Source organism: Cervus canadensis, chromosome 25 (genome assembly GCF_019320065.1).
Source record: "Cervus canadensis isolate Bull #8, Minnesota chromosome 25, ASM1932006v1, whole genome shotgun sequence".
Taxonomy (NCBI): Eukaryota; Metazoa; Chordata; class Mammalia; order Artiodactyla; family Cervidae; genus Cervus; species Cervus canadensis.
This window is the reverse complement of record NC_057410.1, coordinates 37760537-37780516: the sequence shown is the minus strand read 5'-3', so window position 1 is coordinate 37780516 and position 19980 is coordinate 37760537. Positions and strand designations below refer to the sequence as shown.

Here is a 19980-nt window from a genome sequence, read left to right as displayed (position 1 = left end):
ACGGGGAGAAGGCAATGGCACCCCACTCCAGTACTCTTGCCTGGAAAATCCCATGGACGGGATGGATTTTCTTGAAATTAAAATCAGGATGGAGCCTGGTGGGCTGCAGTCCATGGGGTCGCTAAGAGTTGGGCAGGACTGAGCGACTTCACTTTCACTTTTCACTTTCATGCATTGGAGAAGGAAATGGCAACCCACTCCAGTGTTCTTGCCTGGAGAATCCCAGGGACAGAGGAGCCTCGTGGGCTGCCGTCTATGGGATCACACAGAGTCAGACACGACTGAAGCGACTTAGCAGCAGCAGCAGCAACTGGTAGGGACACGCCCTTCAGCTGCTCAAAGTAGCTGGAAATGAGTACATGTGAAATGAGTACAGAAGCACCCATTTCACAGGCCAGCGAGATTATACTCAAAATCCTTCAAACTAGGCTTCAGCAGTATGTGTACTAGGAACTTCGTAATGTATAAGGTGGATTTAGAAAAGGCAGAGGAACCAGAGATCAAATTACCAACATGTGCTGGAGCATAGGAAAAGGAAGGGAATTCACACACAAAAAAACCTACTTCTGCTTCATTGACTATGCGAAAGCTTTTGACTGTGGGAATAGCAACAAACTGTGGAATATTCTTAATGAGATGGGAATAACAGACCACCTCACCTGCCTCAGAAACTGGTATGCAGGACAAGAAGCAACAGTTAGAGCCGGACACGGAACAATGGACTGGATCCAAATTGGGAAAGGAGTACATCAAGGCTGTATACTGTCACTCTGTTTATTTAACCGATATGCAGAATATATCATGGGAAATGCTGGGCTATATGAAGCACAAGCTGGAATCAAGATTGCTGGGAGAAATATCAACAAACTCAGATATGCAGATGATACCACTTTAAAGGAGAAAGTGAAAAGGAACTAAAGAGCCTCTTGATGAAGATGAAAGAGGAGAGTGAAAAACCTGTCTTAAAACTCAACATTTAAAAAACAAAGATCAAGGCATCCAGTCCCATCATTTCATGGCAAACAGATGGGGAAAATGTGGAAACAGTGTCAGATTTCATTTTCTTGGGCTCCAAAATCAAAGTGAATTGTGACTGCAGCCATGAAATTAAAAGATGCTTGCACCTTGAAAGAAAAGCTATGACAAACTCAGACAGTGTATTCAAAAGCAGAGATATCACTTTGCTAACAAAGGTCTATATAATCAAAGCTATGGTTTTTCTAGTAGTCATGTATGGATGTGAGAGTTGTACCATAAAGAATTGACACTTTTGAACTGTGGTGCTGGAGAAGACTCACGAGAGTACCTTGGACAGCAAGGAGATCAAACTAGTCAATCCTAAAGTTTTGAAATCAATCAATATTCCAGTGAATATTCATTGGAAGGACTGATGCTGAAGCTGAAACTCCATTACTTTGGCCACCTGATGCCCAGAGCTGACTCATTAGAAAAGACCCTGATGCTGGGAAAGATTGAGGGCAAGAGAAGGGGACGGCAGAGGATGAGATCTTGGATGGCATCACTGACTCAATGGGCATGAGTTTGAATAATCTCAGGGAGATAGTGGAGGACAGAGAAAGCTGGCGTGCTGCAGTTCATGGGGTCGCAAAGAGTTGGACACGACTTAGCAACCAAACAAGAACAACAATAGCTAATTAACAATACTGTGATAGTTTCAGGTGGATAGTGAAGGGACTGAGTCACACATATACATGTATCCACTCTCCCCCACTGGGGCACAATTTTCAGTTAAAAAAATATATCCCATGTTGTTTATCTTTAATTTACTCTAGAGGAGGAATGTTGTAAATACAACAAGCAAAAAAAAAAAAACGACATCACATTTTACAACAAAGCTTGGAGTGAAGAGGTCAATAAGGAAATACCAAATTAATTACTTCATTTAGTGAATATTAAACATGTTTTCCTGGAGCGCTCAGATAGTAAAGAATTTGCCAGCAATGTGGGAGACCTCGGTTCAATCCCTGGGTTGGGAAGATCTGGAGGTGGGCACGGCAACCCACTTCAGGATTCTTGCTTGGAGAATACCATGGACAGAGGAGCCTGGCTGGCTACAGTTCACGGGGTCACGAAGAGTTGGATACGACTGAACAGCTAAGCACAGTACTTATCAGGGATTGCATAAACGCTGGGGATTCAGAGATAAAAAGGACACAATAATCCCTATTCTCAAGAGACTCACAACCTAGAAGAGGAAAAACATATTTTTAACATATAATTGGCCAAGGTTTTTATTTCAAACCATAAGTTATTCAACTTATACTTTGCAGAAGAAATTAAAATTACAGAAATCCTAGAAACAATGTCAGTAAATAAGGATAATCCAAAATTTGTGACTTTACACAGTTTTTTTTAAAAAATACTATTCTGTCTTCATGTTTCCCTTTTCTTTCATCTCCTTTGTAATGCTGGTAGTTTGTGTTGCACTGACAACATGTGTTTCTTCTGATGGAAACAAAATATTACTGCAATGTGAATGACGTATTTGTGAGCTCTGAAAAGTTTATCACTGCTTTATCCAAATGAGCCATATGCTACTAAAATGAGAGCGGATTAGATGTATTTTGATTCTTTTTTTAATATTCCTAAGCATCACCAGCAACTTCTGTCACCTTAGGATCTCTGAAAGGAATAAACAGATATTCTGCTTCTGTCTCATAACTTTTAATATTAATCGGTAGACTAACTCTCTGTAATCCAGTCAAGAGTTTTATCCCATATTAACAAATTTCTCATCATTTATTTAGAAATAAGATACTTTTCTAGATGATATTTTTAAAATGTGTTTCCTTCTATATTGAAGTATAACTGATTTACAATATTAGTTTCAGGCATATCACATAGTAAGTTCATATTTTGATACCTTATGAAATGATCATCCTGAGAAGTCTAATTATCATCTGTTACCAAAGGAACAGTATTATTGACTATATTATCTCTGCTGTGCCTAGTATCTTCATGACACCTATTTTGTAACTGGAAGTTTGTACGTCTTAACCTCCCTTACCTTAATCACTTATTCCCTGCCCACTTTCCCTCTGGCAACCACCAAGCTGTTCTCTGTATCTATGGGTCCATTTCTGTTTTGTTATGTTTATTTGTTTTGTGCTTTGGAGTCCACATATAAATGGTATTATACAGCGCTTGTCTTTCTCTAACTTATTTCACTTATTATAATACCCACTGCGTCCATCCATGTTGTTGTTGCAAATGACAAGATTTCATCCTTTTTTGCGACTGAGTAATATTACATATACTCAAGGAGAAGAGGGCATCAGAGGATGAGATGGCTGGACAGCATCACCCATGCAATGAACATGAACTTGGGCAAACTCCAGGAGATGGTGAGGGACAGGAGGCCTGGCGTGCTGCAGTTCATGAGGTTGCAAAGAGTCGGACATGACTGGGTGACTGAACAACAACAACAATATTATGAATATATTTATTCTTCTTTACACACTCATGTATTGATGGAAACTTAGGCTGCTTCCATGTCTTAGACGTTATAAATAATTCTGAAATGAACATCGGGGTGTACGTATTCTTTCAAATTAGTGATTTTTCTTTCTTTAAATATCCACAAGTGCAATTTCTGGGTGATACGGTAGTTCTATTTTTAATTTTCTGAGGAACCTCCATAGTGTTTTCCATAGTGATTGTACCAATTTACATGTCCACAGTAGGAATTTCCACTGCCCATCACAATAGTGGGATGTGAGGTTTCTTTTAATTAGGGAAAAGACACACACATACAGACACCCTCTCTGTCAATTTTCCATTCTGATCGCTAAGGACATATTGAGGAAAGCTATTCAAAAAAAAAAAAAAACATTTCCTTTTGCTAGCTTTTTGCCAACATTTATTGAGCACATACTGTATGTGTGTTCTGTATTATGTGAAGTGCTAGGAGGAGGAGGAACAAGAACATAGCAGGTAACATTTTCTAATTAAACAAATGAAATTATAGATCCTGCTCTCAAGAATAGTACCACAGAACATGTAGGATATGCACAAAAATAGTAATATTGACCCTCATGAAAACCGAGTCAAAACAAGGTACAAAAGTAACATGGACAGTAAAAAGAATAAAATTACTTTTCCCTGGGAGGGGCCAACATTTTAGCATACTCTTCTGTAGAACCAAAGTCACACTAGAAAAACCTCAAATTTGATAATGAACTTAAATAGCAATATGAAGAAGTCCTTAAGATTCACTAAGTAACTAGAAATTAAAAAAAAAAATCCTGAAACTTCACTTGACAGGAAGACTAATACTATCAAACTTCATTTGATGAATTAGAAGTAACTATAAATTATACCTACAAATATCTTATAAACTGACCTAAGAGGAACTCTAATATTGAAGCACAGTCTAGAACTAAGAATAAAATAAGGTCATCAGTCCAGAAAGACAACTTAAAGTTCAAATTTCTAGGCATCATTTGGTGTGACTCCAAAGAAATGCTATATTTTCTATTAAATATTCAAACTATATTGACTTGGACTCCATAGTCTTGACTTCTAGAGTTTTAACCTCCCCATCACTACCACCTCTACCAGCAAATGTTCCCCATCATTCAGGTCAGTTCAGTTGCTCAGTTGTATCCAACTCTGTGACCCCATGGACTGCAGCATGCCAGGCCTCCCTGTCCATCACCAATTCACGGAGTTTACCCAAACTCATGTCCATTGAGTCAGTGATGCCATCCAACCCTCTCATCCTCTGTCATCCCCTTCTCCTCCTGCCTTCAATCTTTCCCAACATCAGGGTCTTTTCCAATGAGTCAGTTCTTCGTATTAGGTGGCCAAAGTATTAGGATAGACTGGTTGGATCTCCTTGCAGTCCAAGGGACTCTCAAGAGTCTTCTCCAACACCACAGTTCAAAAGCATCAATTCTTTGGCACTCAGCTTTCTTTATAGTCCAACTCTCATATCCATACATGACTACTGGAAAAACCAAGCTTTGACTAGATGGACCTGTGTTGGCAAAGTAATGCCTCTGCTTTTTAATATGTTGTCTAGGTTGGTCACAGTTTTTTTTTCCAAGGAGCAAGCGTCTTTTAATTTCAGAGCTACAGTCACCATCTGCAGTGATTTTGGAGCCCTCAAAAAGAAAGTCTCTCACTGTTTCCATTGTTTCCCCATCTATTTGCTTTCTATTTATTTCTATTTGCATTACTTCTATTTTCTATTTGCATTTCTATTTACATGCTTTCCCCATCTCTTCCCCCATCTATTGTTTCCTCATCTATATGAGGTGATGGGACTGGAGGCCATGATCTTAGTTTTCTGAATGTTGAGTTTTAAACCAACTTTTCCACTCTCCTCTTTCACTTTCATTAAGAGGCTCTTTAGTTCTTCTTCACTTTCTGCCATAAGGGTGGTGTCATCTGCATATCTGAGGTTATTGATATTTCTCCCTGCAATCTTGATTCCAGCTTGTGCTTCATCCAGTCCAGCACTTTGCAGATGTACTCTGCATGTAAGTTAAATAAGCAGGGTGACAATATACAGCCTTGACGTACTCCTTTCCCAATTTGGAACCAGCCTGTTGTTCCATGTCCAGTTCTAACTGTTGCTTCTTGACCTGCATAACAGATTTCTCAGGAGGCATGTAAAGTGGTTTGGTATTCCCATCTCTTGAAGAATTTTCCACAGTTTTTTGTGATCCACAAAGTCAAAGGCTTTGGTGTAGTCAATAAAGCAGAAGTAGATGTTTTCCTGAAACTCTTGCTTTTTCAATGATCCACAGATGTTGGCAATTTGATCTCTGGTTCCTCTGCTGGAAAGGAGAGGAATCCAGCTTGAACATCTGGAAGTTCACATCATTAAATATTCTCAAAATCTCTTCTATTATAATCTGTTTCCTATTATATTGCCTATATAGCCTATCCTTACTCCTGGGCACAAGCCTCCTACAACAGTAATAGTAGCTGCAACCACCTTCTGTTAGCCTCCCTCCTTTGCTGACCTTTCCCAAATTCTGCAACACAGTCCTGAGAGTAATCTTTTCCCAAGAGTACTAACATTAGGAAGAGCTACCTCCTTAAGGAAAAAGTGGGTCCTCCCTACAAAGAGATTCCTGTAGTTCCTCCAGGACAACTAACGTGTACATGGTTTAATAGTCCAATAGCAAATAATTCTTTTGCTATTCAGTCTAAGTTTAGGGAATTGGTAGTATAGTTTGTATTAAGATGACAAAGCTCCATCCAACCCCTTTTCAATTTCTCTTTTCATTCAAAGTTAAAGAGGAAGATGGAACTAGACCTTCCTAAGTCTTTGAAGCTTCTGTTTCCAAACCACTTGTGGGCAATATACATAGTTAAAATACAGAGCTTATTGAAGTCAGAGGACATTTTAAGCCCGCGCTTTTAAAATAACTATATTTTTAAAAGAAAGAAGCTTTAAAGATGAAACTATACAGCCACCCCTCAGTGTCCACTGAGGATTAGATCAAGGACGTGCCTGGGACACCAAGATCCCTGGATGCTCAAATCCAACCGTTGGACTTCCAAATCCATGGGTTCCATCATCTGCAGATTCAACCAACTGCAGATCATAAACATGCAAGATCTGTAGTTTGTTGAATCCGAGTATGTGGAACCTGCCAACACAGAAGGCTGACTCTATAAATATACAGACTATGTCTCTACAAACATACAGAGTAGTTTAACTTATTGGACATTTCTAGCTTCAAACATATGTTTCAGTGGAGGATATTTAATTTTAATTCATATAACTTAAAGAACCACAAATACTATGTGTTCATTTTATTGTAGCAAGTATGATTCTGTTTCTCAAAACAATCATGCTAAAGATAAACTCAAACTTCAAATTCTTGAAATTACTTTTCATTTTACGAGACAGTTTTATATTTTCTTATGATTGAGACTCTCTTAAAATGTGTAGTATCTAGATACAATTACAACCTTCAACTACATGCTGAAAGCAAATTTAAAATGAATCTTAGAACCAGACATTATATATAAAGATAAGAAAATGATAACGGAAGTTCAGAAGCATCAAGCAGAAAAAGGGATAAAAATGTGTGAGCATGAATCCAAGCATCTGCAGATTTAATGTGCCATGACAGCAACTTGTTGATGAAGAATTAGAAAATATAAATGGAAATGTGATGACAGAATACATGGTAGGTCCTTGGTCCTGAGAAATGGAACAGGATTCTGATTACAGGCAACTCAGCTGGATGGCCAGAGAAGGATTAACTACAAATTTGGTGTGATGATAGGGCTTCCCTGGTGGATAAGACAGTAAAGAATCTGCCTGCAATGAGGGATACCCAGGTTCAATCCCTGGGTTGGGAAGATCCCCTGGAGAAGGAAGTGGCTACCCACTCCAGCATTCTTGCCTGAAAAATCCCATGGACAGAGGAGGCTGATGGGCTACAGTACATGGGGTCACAAAGAGTTAGACATGACTGAGTCACCATCACTTTCACCTTTTCACTTTGCTATCCAAAATTTGACTGGTGTCAGATCCATACATGAAGTTTAACCCATGGACAGAGATTCTGCAATAGAGCAAGAATCCAGGAAGATTAAGAAACTAATATATCTTGTAATGCTAATATTCTGATTTCGAAGTCAAAGTTTTCCACCCATTTTTAAGAGCTTCAACAACATATTTCAGGTATAAATTTTCCTATATATTAGGATTAATAAGTGCTATTAAAATACATCTTCTAAATCATACTCTTACATTAAAATAGGCTCTTATTAGATTTGGAATTATTATTTAAGGTCATGATATTAGTTTCTATACTTCCTTGCTCTAGGAGTACTATAAATGCAATTTTCTGGGATATATCAAGCTGTGTAACTCAGACAGAATGTTTCACTATCGCCCAGGGTAGAAATGTGAGTTCTTTCATAGCAGTCAACCTAATTATCTCTTATTTTTATTCTTACAATCAAAAGGGCATATTCATACCTTTGAAAAGAGCTTATTAAAATAGACTTCTTACATTTACATATTTCAGTACTGTACATACTGTGAAAAAACCAACAGTATTACTGTAGCTCCTGTTAAAATTATTAACTTCTTTTATAAGCAAAATTGTCAAAAAGTAATTCATTTAGGGTGAAATGCTATGGCCCTGTTGCTTCTTCGTAGGAGACTTTACTTTGTGTCAACTAACATTTGTGCTATAGTCAGCCAACAAGCACTTGCTGTCCACCCTTGCATCACATTCACCCATATGAAAAGCCAGCAAAGAGAGCATAAGGAAATGGAATTTAAGAGAAACTTCAAACCTCATTAAGTCAAGAGCATCACAATATTTTCCCAGTCAAGTACTGGACATAAGTGACTATTTGAGTATCTCTGTTCTCCCACTCCAGTGTTCTTGCCTGGAGAATCCCAGGGACGGGGGAGCCTGGTGGGCTGCCGTCTACGGGGTCGCACAGAGTCGGACACGACTGAAGCGACTTAGCAGCAGCAGCAGAATTCTCCCAAAACATTCTAAAAATAGATATCCCAATACAGATTATGATATGTGGAGTAGGGTAAAAATATATTATCACCTGGGAAATTAGTCTGTTTTCAGTATTTAGAATAAGATAACATATATATTGGCAAATGAAGCAAAACAATTATGTACTTACTGTTAAAACGTAATAGATTACATAATAAAGCAGATCAGGGACAAAGAAATGTTTTCACAAAAACAGCTCCCAGCATTTGTCTGTTAGCAATCTATCTAACCTTAACTAAGGAAAGAATATGTCAATCAACAGAATAGCACAGTATTCTGGTCAGCATGAGAAGTTTAGACGAAAAGTCATCATGGAAAATATTGCCTTTACCCTTTCAAATGGCATCTAAAGAAATTAGACAACAGAATAAGTATTCTGATCCCAGTAGCCAACCAACACCTTTGTGAATCTAGCTAAACTGAATGTGATTAAACATGTACATCATCTCTGACCCCTTTTTGTTTTGCTGATTTGTGATATTTACGGAAGTGTTCCATGTCTTGAATACTCATTCTGTGCTTTATTCCTATAAGTTTCGATATTTTTATATTCTTATAATGTTGGAATTTCCATTATTATAAGTCATGGTTCCTTACTATAAAAGTCAAAATTCAGATTCCTGGACTCCTAGATTCAGTTGTGATTTGTAAGTTCAGAAGTCATTATTTCATTCCTTTACATTAAGACAAAACTAAACAAATGGAAAGCCAATGTCTCTTCTTAGACTATTAGAGCATATGTGTGTGTGTGTGCATGCGGGCTCGGCTGTGTCCACCTCTTTGCAACTCCATGAACTGTAACCCACCAGTCTCCTCTGTCCATGGAATTTTCTAGGCTAGAATACTGTAGTGGGTTGCTATTTTGCCATGTCCTACTTCAAAGGAACTATGTGCTGCAGGGTAAAACTTCACAGCAATATTGGCGATATAGGCAAAATCAGTGAGACAGAGCTAGGGTCAGCTAACACTGAACAGAAGTCACTGGAGTCATAAACTGGTAGGAAAATTTAATGGTTATTTTGATGAATTGCCAGAAACTGAATGTAGGCGAGAGTAACTGAAAATCTCCTGGGGACTAGGCTTAGGGGAGATCAAATTCTAAGGGGTTGAAAGTTCACTTCTTAATGTGAAGATCTAAGATCCCATTCCAGATGTTTGTGAAAATATGCCCAGAGTTTTCAACATAACAAAGGCCTACTATCCAAGGAACAGATTTTATCAGACTCTTCCCAGTAGGGCATTTCTCCTACTCCAACCACCTATTTTAAGTAGGGGGAAACAAAAATCTAAAAAAGCACTTGCCATAGCCTCTAGGCTAGAGGACAATGGACAAATAAAAGACTGAGATTAAGCTATAAAACTAGAGAATGCTATTCTTCCTGCATATCTTACTGTCACACAAAAAGCACACCAGTATAAAAGTTAATTTTACATACAACTATATAAAATATATGTATATGGTTTCCTCATTCTTTTGTAAGCTTAACAGTCTCCCTTTATTCCCTATTTTAGAACAGTATGGTAAAGAACTCACCACAAAGTGATCTTACTCATTGCATATTGAACAGTGTGGATGGGAAGAGGAAAAACAAAGCAAAATGAAATAAAACCAACAGGAAATTTGTGGTTTACTTATTTGATTTTCTTTATATATATATATATATATACACTTAGATTTTATTGAATGAAACGTTCTTTAAATCCTATTGTGCTTTATGATTTTCAAGTTCTACACATATTATTTTATATAGTCCTATGTGCTCAGTCACTCAGTCATGTCCAAGTCTGCAACTCCATGGACTGTAGCACACCAGACTCTTCTGTCCATGGGATTTCCCAGGCAACAATACTAGAGTGGGTTGCCATTTCCTCTTCCTGGGGATCTTTCCAGCCCAAGGATCGAACCTACGTCTCCTGAGTCTCCTGCATTGGCAGGTGGATTCTTTACCACTGAGCCACCTGAAAAGTCCATATAATCCTATAAGTCCTTTTCCCCTCCTCCTATATTCTCCTTTCCCCCTCACCTACTTCTGACTCATAACCACTTATTTGTTCTCTATACCTGTGAGTCTGTTTTTTTGCTTTGTTCACTAGTTTATTTCATTTTTTAGATTTCACGTGTAAGTGATAGTACATAGTATTTGTCTCTGTTTTCATTTATCTGACTTAGCATACTGTCCTCCAAGTTCATCCAAGTCATTGCAAGCCACATAATTTTGTTCTTTTTTATGGCTGAGAAGTATCCCATTGGTTATATATACCACACCTAGGTTGCTTCCATACTCCAAAATAGAATATAATGCTGCTATGAACACTATGATACATGTACCTTTCAAATTAGTGTTTTTTTCCCCCAGAGATATACTCAGGAATAAAACTGAGGGTCATAGGGTAGTTCTAATTTTAGCTCTTTGAGAAATCTCTATACTCTTTTTCACAGTGGCTGCACCAATCTACTTTTCCACCAACAGTGTACAACAGTTCCCTTTTCTCCACATTTTCACCAACATTTGCTATTTGTGTTTATTTTTTTTTTAACAATAGCCATTCTGACAGGTGTGAGGTGGTTTCTCATTGTGGTTTTGATTTGCATTTCCCTGGGGACTCATGATGTTGAGCATTTTTTCATTTGCCTTTGGTCATCTGAATGTCCTCTTCTGGACAATGTTCATTCAGTTATTCTGCCCATTTTGTAATCAGGTCATTTTTTTTTTATATTGAGTCATATGAGCTGTTTATATATGTTGGATATTAACCTCTTACTGGTCAAATCATTTGCAAATATCTTCATGCATTCAGTATAATTGTCTTTTCATTTGATATGGTTTCCTTTGCTATGCAAAAGTTACATTTCATTTGTGAGTCAGTTCCTAGGCAGGTTGATAAGAAGTCCAGGGTCCTGGAGGAGGAGAAAGGGTTCTGGGGCTCTCAAAGAGAAGATCGGGGTCTGGAATTTTCAAGGAGGAGAAAAGGATAAGCTTTTTCTTCCTACATTCCTTCACTTCAGTCAGTTCAGTTGCTCAGTCATGTCTGACTCTTTGCGACCCCATGGACTGCAGCACTTCAGGCCTCCCTGTCCATCACCAATTCCCAGAGTTTCTCAAATTTATGTTCATTGAGTCAGTGATGTCATCCAACCATCTCATCCTCTGTAAACTCCTTCTCCTCCTGCCTTCAATCTTTCCCAACATCAGGGTCTTTTCAAATGAGTCAGCTCTTCACATCAGGTGGCCAAAATATTGCAGTTCCAGCTTCAACATCAGTCCTTCCAATGAATATTCAGGACTGATTTCCTTTAGGATGGATGAGTTGGATTTCCTTGCAGTCCAAGGGATTCTCAAGAGTCTTCTCCAACACCACAGTTCAAAAGCATCAATTCTTTGGCACTCAGCTTTCTTTATAGTCCAACTCTCACATCCATACATGACTACTGGAAAAACCATACTTTGGCTAGATGGACCTGTGATGGCAAAGTAATGTCTCTGCTTTTTAATATGCCAACTAGGTTGATCATAACTTTTCTTCCAAGGAGTAAGTGTCTTAATTTCATGGCTGCAATCACCATCTGCAGTAATTTTTGGAGCCCCAAAAAATAAGGTCTGTCACTATTTTCACTGTTTCCCTATCTATTTGCCATGAAGTGATGGGACCAGATGCCATGATCTTAGTTTTCTGAATGTTTGAGCTTTAAGCCAATTTTTTCACTCTCCTCTTTCACTTTCATCAAGATGCTCTTTAGTTCTTCTTCGCTTTCTGCCATAAGGGTGGTATCATCTGCATATCTGAGGTTATTGATATTTCTCCCAGCAAATCTTGAATCCAGCTTGTGCTGCATCCAGCCCAGCATTTCTCATGATGTTCTCTGCATATAAGTTAAATATGCAGGGTGACAATATACAGCCTTGATGTACCCCTTCCCCTATTTGGAACCAGTCTATTTTTCCAAGTCGAGCTCTAACTGTTGCTTCCTGACCTGCATACAGATTTCTCAAGAGGCTGGGCAGGTCATCCAGTATGCCCATTTATTTCAGAATTTTCTGAATTCTGTGGTGATGTGTGACAGTATGTGGTGATCCACACAGTCCAAGGTTTGGCATAGTCAATAAAACAGAAATAGATGTTTTTCTGGAACTCTCTGGCTTTTTTCGATAATCTAAGAGATGTTGGCAATTTGATCTCTGGTTCCTCTGCTTTTTCTATGCCCAGCTTGAACACCTAGAAGTTCAAGGTTCATGTACTGTTGAAGACTAGCTTGGAGAATTTTGATCATTACTTTACTAGCATGTGAGATGAGTGCAACTGTGCAGTAGTTTGAGCATTCTTTGGCCTTTCTTTGGGATTGGAATGAAAAACTGACCTTTTCTAGTCCTGTGGCCACTGCTGAGTTTAAAGCAATCGTTAGAACTGGGTATGGAACAACAGACTGGTTCCAAGTAGGAAAAGAAGTACATAAAGGCTGTATATTGTCACCCTGCTTATTTAACTTATATGCAGAGTACTTCATGAGAAATGCTGGGCTGGATGAAGCACAAGCTGGAATCATGATTGCCAGGAGAAATATCAATAACCTCAGATATGCAGATGACACCACCCTTATGGCAGAAAGTGAAGAAGAACTAAAGAGCCTCTTGATGAAATTGAAAGAGGAGAGTGGAAAAGTTGGCTTAAAACTCAACATGCAAAAAACTAAGATCATGGCATCTGGTTCCATCACTTCATGGGAAATAGATGGGGAAACAGTGGAAACAGTGGCTGACTTAATTTTTCTGGGCTCCAAAATCACTGCAGATGGTGATTGCAGTCATGAAATTAAAAGACACTTACTCGTTGGAAGGAAAGTTATGACGAAACTAGACAGCATATTAAAAAGCAGAGACATTACTTTGCCAACTAAGTTCCACCTAGTCAAGGCTATGGTTTTTCCAGTGGTCATGTATGGATATGAGAGTTGGACTATAAAGAAAGCTGAGTACTGAAGAATTGATGCTTTTGAACTGTGGTGTTGGAGAAGACTCTTGAGAGTCCCTTGAACTGCAAGGAGATCCAACCCATCCATCCTAAAGGAAATCAGTCCTGGGTGTTCTTTGGAAGGACTGATGTTGAAGCTGAAACTGCAATATTTTGGCCACCTGATGTGAAGAGCTGACTCATTTGAAAAGACCCTGATGTTGGGAAAGATTGAAGGCAGGAGGAGAAGGGGTTTACAGAGGATGAGATGGTTAGATGGCATCACTGACTCAATGGACATGGGTTTGGATGGACTCCGGGACTTGGTGATGGAAAGGGAGGCCTGGCGTGCTGTGGTTCATGGGGTCGCCAGGAGTCAGACATGACTGAGCAACTGAACTGAACTGAATAACCAATTTAAAAAGTATATAATTCCCTTGCTAGACTAGCAAGGCGGGGGTACTCTCTGTCCCCCTTCTGATGTCTATGTTAGAAGCTTTCTCTGTTCCTTTTTCACTTTAGTAAAAATGCTCCACAAAAGGTCTTGAGTGATCAAGCCTGGTCCTTGGTCCCAAAGCTGAATCATCTTTGGCGATAACAAAACCGACATCATCACCATAAGCTATCATTTATTTACTTTTGCTTTTGCTTCCTTTGCTTTAGGAGACAGAACCCAAAAACACTGCTACAATTCATGTCAAAGAGTGTTCTGTTTATGATATTTTATGGTATCCAGGCATTTTATGGTATCCAGTCTTATATTGGAGAAGGAAATGGCAACCCACTCCAGTATTCTTGCCTGGGGAATCCCATGGACAGAGGAGCCTGGCAGGCTACAGTCCATGGGGTCACAAAGAGCCAGACATGACTTAGTGACTAAGCAGTCAGGTCTCGAATCCATTTTGTGTTAATTTTTTATATGGTGTTAGAGAATGTCCTAATTTCGTTGTTTTGTACATGGCTGTAGAGTTTTCCTAGTACCACTTATTAAAGAGACTACCTCTTCTCCATTTTATATTCTCTCTTCTGTTGTTCTCTCAAATAAATGAGACAGAATACCTTATATGGCACCACTGGTGTTCTTAATGGTAAGCATATTAACTGGATGACTAACATACTACAAAAATAGTTATATGCCTACTACAAAAATAATTATATGGCTTTTAATTGAAAGGAAATGCATTAGTGACTAATCTAATGAGGTACAAATGTCCACATGCTTTATAACAAGGATTGGGAGTTGTTTTAAGTGTAGTATTCATTTTGTTACGTACTTAGAATACGAAAAAGGAGTCCAAAATGGCGGTGGCTAAAACACAAAGACGGGAAGAGTCCTTGAAAATAGAACAAAGGAAAGGATTGAAGCCTCTCTTCTCTTGTCTTTGGAGTCAGCCCACCCTCACTCCTCATGGGTGTATTATCCTTTATTTTTCCTAATAAAACTGAGCTATAACACTGGTCCATCCGTTGCTTCAAACTTTTGCTGCAACGAGACAGAACCGAGGAAATTGTACACTCGCCCAACATCTATGGTGCCATTTCTCAGATTTAACCCAGCTGAAACAATCTCAGCTCGGCCCCCACAAGGTGGAAGCCAGGCACAGCCAAAGCCCAGTTTGGCGAAAGCTCCCATGGTGGAAGCTGAACATGAAGAAAACACAGCGCCGGAGAAGTGACAAGAAGCCCAGAGTGCTGGAAACCAGGACAGCAAAGAGAAACTCGGCAGAAAGCATATGCGGCTCAGTCTCAGATTCCAGAAGCCCTTCCGTTAAGGTAGGAGGTCTTCATTCCTATGGCTGGAAGGACATATGGCTAACCAAATCTTAATTCTTTTACAATCTTTCATTTCTTGTTTCCTAGAACCCCCCAGTGAACAGGTGAGCAGCAGTGGGTACAACTGAGGGACTCTGGCAGGGGCTGCTCGTCATTGTGTCCCAAAGGCTCCACTATCTGCTGGACCCCAGTAGCTGTTCCCCAAGCAGGTGGGGGTTCTTCTGTCCTTAATCTTCTTTGTGCCAAGGATCAGGTCAATGAAAAATGTGAGCACAGGTCAGGTATTTAGCAGACTTTCTGGCAGGTTATGAAGGGGATTCCTTGGCATATATTTCCCACTGCTCTTTCCTCCCATCCTTCAGTTCCTCTCTCCCTCTCTCCTGGGACTTGAGCCTGGCCAAAATGCACAGTGCCTGGTTTTAGGACCTAAAAGAGCTCAGGCTCTTGATGTCTCATTGCAAAAAAAAAATCAGTGAGAGCATAGCAATAGGTAAGAGGTGGGTTTGTTCGGATTCAGAGAGAAGCACATTCCACAGGGTGTCGGCCATCACAGAGGAGAGTGCAGAGGCCATGGAATGTGATGTGGTTAGTTTCCTCAGGCTGGGAGATTTCATATGCTAATGAGTGGGAGGATCATTCCAACAATTGGGGAAGCACCCACTCCTCAGTCTTTTGACAGTGCCTTGGAAACAGAAGGAAGCCTATTACTTGAGGGACTGTACCCAGTCTCAGCAATAACTCAGGAGTCCAAATAGAACCCCATTGCCTTTCTGGAAAGTCTAAAAGAGGCCCTCCAAAAGTTTACCAATCTGGACTTAGACTCTTATGAGGGACAGGTGATTTTAAAGGACAAATTCCTGTCCCAGTGTGCACCAGACATCAGGATAAAGTTACAGTAGCTCCAACAGCAGGGCACTGCTGCCTCTTTAGATGAGATGGTCCAGACAGCCATCAATACCTTTTATAACAAAGAACCGGAGAGGGAAGCCAAGGCCCAGGAAAGGGAGAAAAGGAAAGAGACAAGGCATGCCCAGATGCTGGCTGCCCTCCAGGGAACCCCTCTGGCAAACCCCGAGTCCTTAAAGGACAAGGCATGAGGCAAACGCATAATCTGTAGATAGATGGGACACTGGGCAAAAGAGTGTCCAAACCATGAAAAGTCTCCTAAAATGGCTTGCTACAAATGCCATCAATTGGGACATTGGACAGCACTCTGCCCTCAGGTCCCAAGAGCCTCAAGGTCAAGTGCCAAGCCTTCCCTCACGATGGTTCAACAGGACTGCAGTGGCCCACTCCAGCCAGCCCGCCTGTCACAGATAACCATCATGGGGCTGGAGCCAAGGGTGCAACTGGATGAGGCAGGTAGGTCCGAGATTTTCCTGGTTGACACAGGGCCTACCTACTCTGTCCTGACCTCCTGCTCCAGAGCCTTCTCCTCCCAAACCCGTAACACTGTGGGTGCTACAGGAAAAACAACTACAAAAATATTCACCTGAGAACTTCTTTGTTGCTGGGATGGACAAATATTTTCTACCAGTTTCTGGTGGTCCCTGAGCATCCTACTCCCTTATTGGGAAGAGATCTTTCCCTGCCTTCAAAATCTTGCAGCTATTGCAGTCATGATAGAAGATGTTTTAAAACTCTCTCTTGGGGGCAAACTAACTATTTTTATCAGCCACCAAGTGAAACAACTCCTGAATGGGAGAGGTCATTTATGGATTTCTGATCAAAAGATCCTCAGATATCAAGTAGTGCTGATGGAAAATCCTGGCCTGACTGTATCCCCTTGTGAGGTTACCAGCTACCCTCCTGCCTACCCCCAAGGACTCTCTCCCCTTTCACCCTTGCCTAGAAACTATGGACCACTGGACAAAACCCTGAGAGGGATTGTCGGAAGATCCTCTGACCAACCCTGAGGAAATCTGGTACACTGATGGAAGCAGCTTTGTCTTGGATGGAAAAAGAAGAACCAGATAGGCAGTAGTCTCCAATTTCAAGACCATAGAGGCTAAACCTTGGCCACAGATACTTCAGCCCAATTAGCTGAACTCGTAACCCTGACTCAAGCTTTAGAGCTAGGAAAAGGAAAAAGAATAGCTATTTACACTGACTCCAAGTACGCCTTTCTGGTGCTACATGCATATGCTGCTATTTGGAAAGAAAGAGGTCACTTGACCACCCAAGAGTCCCCAATCAAATATAGTGATCAAATCCTTAGACTCTTGGAGGCAGTCCATCTGCCCACTGAGGTTTCAGTTCTCCCCTGTAAAGAACACCAAAAAGGGAGCACGGAAGTGGCACAAGGGAACCAAGCAGCTGATCAGGCAGCTAAGAGAGCAGCATTACAGAACCATGACCTAATAGGGGTTGCCACCCTAATTCCACAGACTGATTTGCCAGAAACTCCTTCATGTACTGAAGGTGAGACTCTTAAAGCTAAGAGTGAGGGCTTTCAAGAAGACCATATGGGGTGGTTGCACAAGGAGGGACTCCTTTTTCTGCCTGGAAACCTCCAGTGGAAGTTGGTTAACTTCTTACATGCCACCACTCATATTGGGGAAAAGGCCCTTCAAAGATTACTAGAAAGGTCTTTCAGAGGAACAGGCCTCCAAACAACTACAAAGCAAGTGGTCTCCTCTTGTTCCACTTGCCAATTAAACAACCCCCAATGAGCTTGGAGAGGACTGGCAGATGGGCTTCACCCAGATTCCAGTTTCTCAAGGGTATAAATACCTATTAGTCATGATAGATACATTCACAGGATGGACTAAAGGCTTTCCCACCTGGACTGAGAAAGCTGATAAGGTGGTAAAAATACTGCTCCATGAAATCATTCCAAGATTTGGTTTGCCCAGGTCATTACAAAGTGACAATGGGACATCATTTATTTCTAAGGTCACCCAAGGAGTCTCTAAAACATTGGGCATTACTTATTACCTCCATTGGGCCTGGAGGCCTCAGTCTTCAGGAAAAGTAGAAAGATCCAACAAATTCTTACAATCAGTGATAAAAAAGATAACCCAGGAGACCAACCTGGGATGGAAGGAGACTTTACCAATAGCTCTCCTCTGCACCCATATTGCCCCTAAGGAACAGGTTGGTCTTAGTCCTTATGAGATGCTATAATGGAGACCTTTAGTTTATGTCAATGATCTCTTCCTACATCCAGAGGCTCAGACCCTCCAGTCCTTTACCATGGTCATTGGGCAATTCCAACAGGATATAAGCTTGTGGGGTGTCAACCAGGACCAAAAGATTCCAAAGAGTCACCACTATATGCTCCAGAGACTCAAGTCCTAATTAAAGTCTGGAAAGATGGGTCCCCAAAGGCTCAACTCCAGCACACATGGAAAGGCCCCTTCCCTGTAATACTTTCTACCCCTATAGCAGTCAAGGTACCATGACACCACTTCTGGATTCACTACTCACGAGTCAAGCCGTGGAAGAAAACAGAAGAGGACACTCAATACACCTGTGAGCCCCTGGGAGATCTCAGATACCTATTCAGAACTACAAATGAGTGCCATTCTAATGGGCACCCCCAAAATTAAGTTTCTGGGGATCAGATTTCTCAGGACAGCACTAAGGAGCCAACACAGCTTGGCAGGGATTGTACTTAGATCTCCTGATCCCTGAACAAAGAGGGACTCAAGCCATCTTGAATGAGACGCATTGTTTCTGGGAAAATACCTCCAGCTAAGTTAAAGAAAGTCTCACAGCCCTCAAGAAAAACATTCAGACCCTACAGGGTCTCAAAGAATGATCTGGGGAGTTCTTGGGGTGGCTACAGCCTCTCTGTGGGGGATCCTTCTCCTGGTGAGGGGGAAATGTGGAGTTGGCTAATGCCCCTAATTAATCCTTGTTATCACCATACTGATGCTGCTTATGATTGCACCACGTAGTATCAATTGTCTAAACCATTTTGTCTCTGCCCAGGTCAACAAGCTACAGCATGCAGTGCCGGTTCAACAAGGATATATAAAACCATCTGACCACAGAAAATATCACTCACACTTGGATGGACACTGCTATAAGGATTCTGATGCTTGAGACTAGCAAGAGGGGGAGGCCCAATGCCCCTTGCTGTCCCAGTTCAGCAGGAAGTAGCCAGAGAGACCTCGACACCCCTACCCCCAAAGAATTAGGCCTCCCACTTCTTGAGGGGGGAATGTTAGGTAGTTAGAATAGGAAAAAGGAGTCCAAAATGGCAGTGGCTAAAAGACAAAGAAGGGGAACGCCTGCAAAAATAGAAAAAGTAAAGGATTGAGGCCTCTTTTCATCTTTTGGGTCGGCCCGCCCTCACTCCTTGAGGGTGTACTATCCTTTGTTTTTCCTAATAAAACTGAGCTATAACACTGGTCCGTCTGTTGCTTCAAATTTTCGTTGCGACGAGACAGAACCAAGGAAATTATACACTCCCCTGACAATTTGCATAAATGAGTTACTACAGTATTGCAAAAAAAAAAATGTTTGAAACATTTTCCTTACACTTTGAAATGAAAATGATGATGACTTCAGGTCAATTTTTCTTTTCTTTTATCCCCATAGGTGTACTTTAAAAAGAAGAGGAAGAACACCCATGGCGGATTCAAGTCAATGTATGGCAAAACCAATACAATGTTGTAAAGTAAAATTAATTAATTAATTTTTTAAAAAAGAATTAGAATCTGTTGGGAAAACAGCCTGTTTCTTCTTTATCATCGTCAGTTTTTTTCTGACATAACCAGTGAAATGACCATGTAGA

General features: G+C 40.5%; 1 long non-coding RNA gene across 1 annotated transcript; it reads left to right on the top strand.

Moving 5' to 3' along the window:
* The first annotated feature begins 426 nt into the window (after positions 1-426).
* On the top strand, positions 427-18754 carry LOC122427839. Its single transcript, XR_006265552.1, has 3 exons — positions 427-437; positions 15334-15340; positions 18624-18754. It is a non-coding gene; the product is annotated as an uncharacterized LOC122427839 (long non-coding RNA).
* Positions 18755-19980: the final 1226 nt, after the last annotated feature.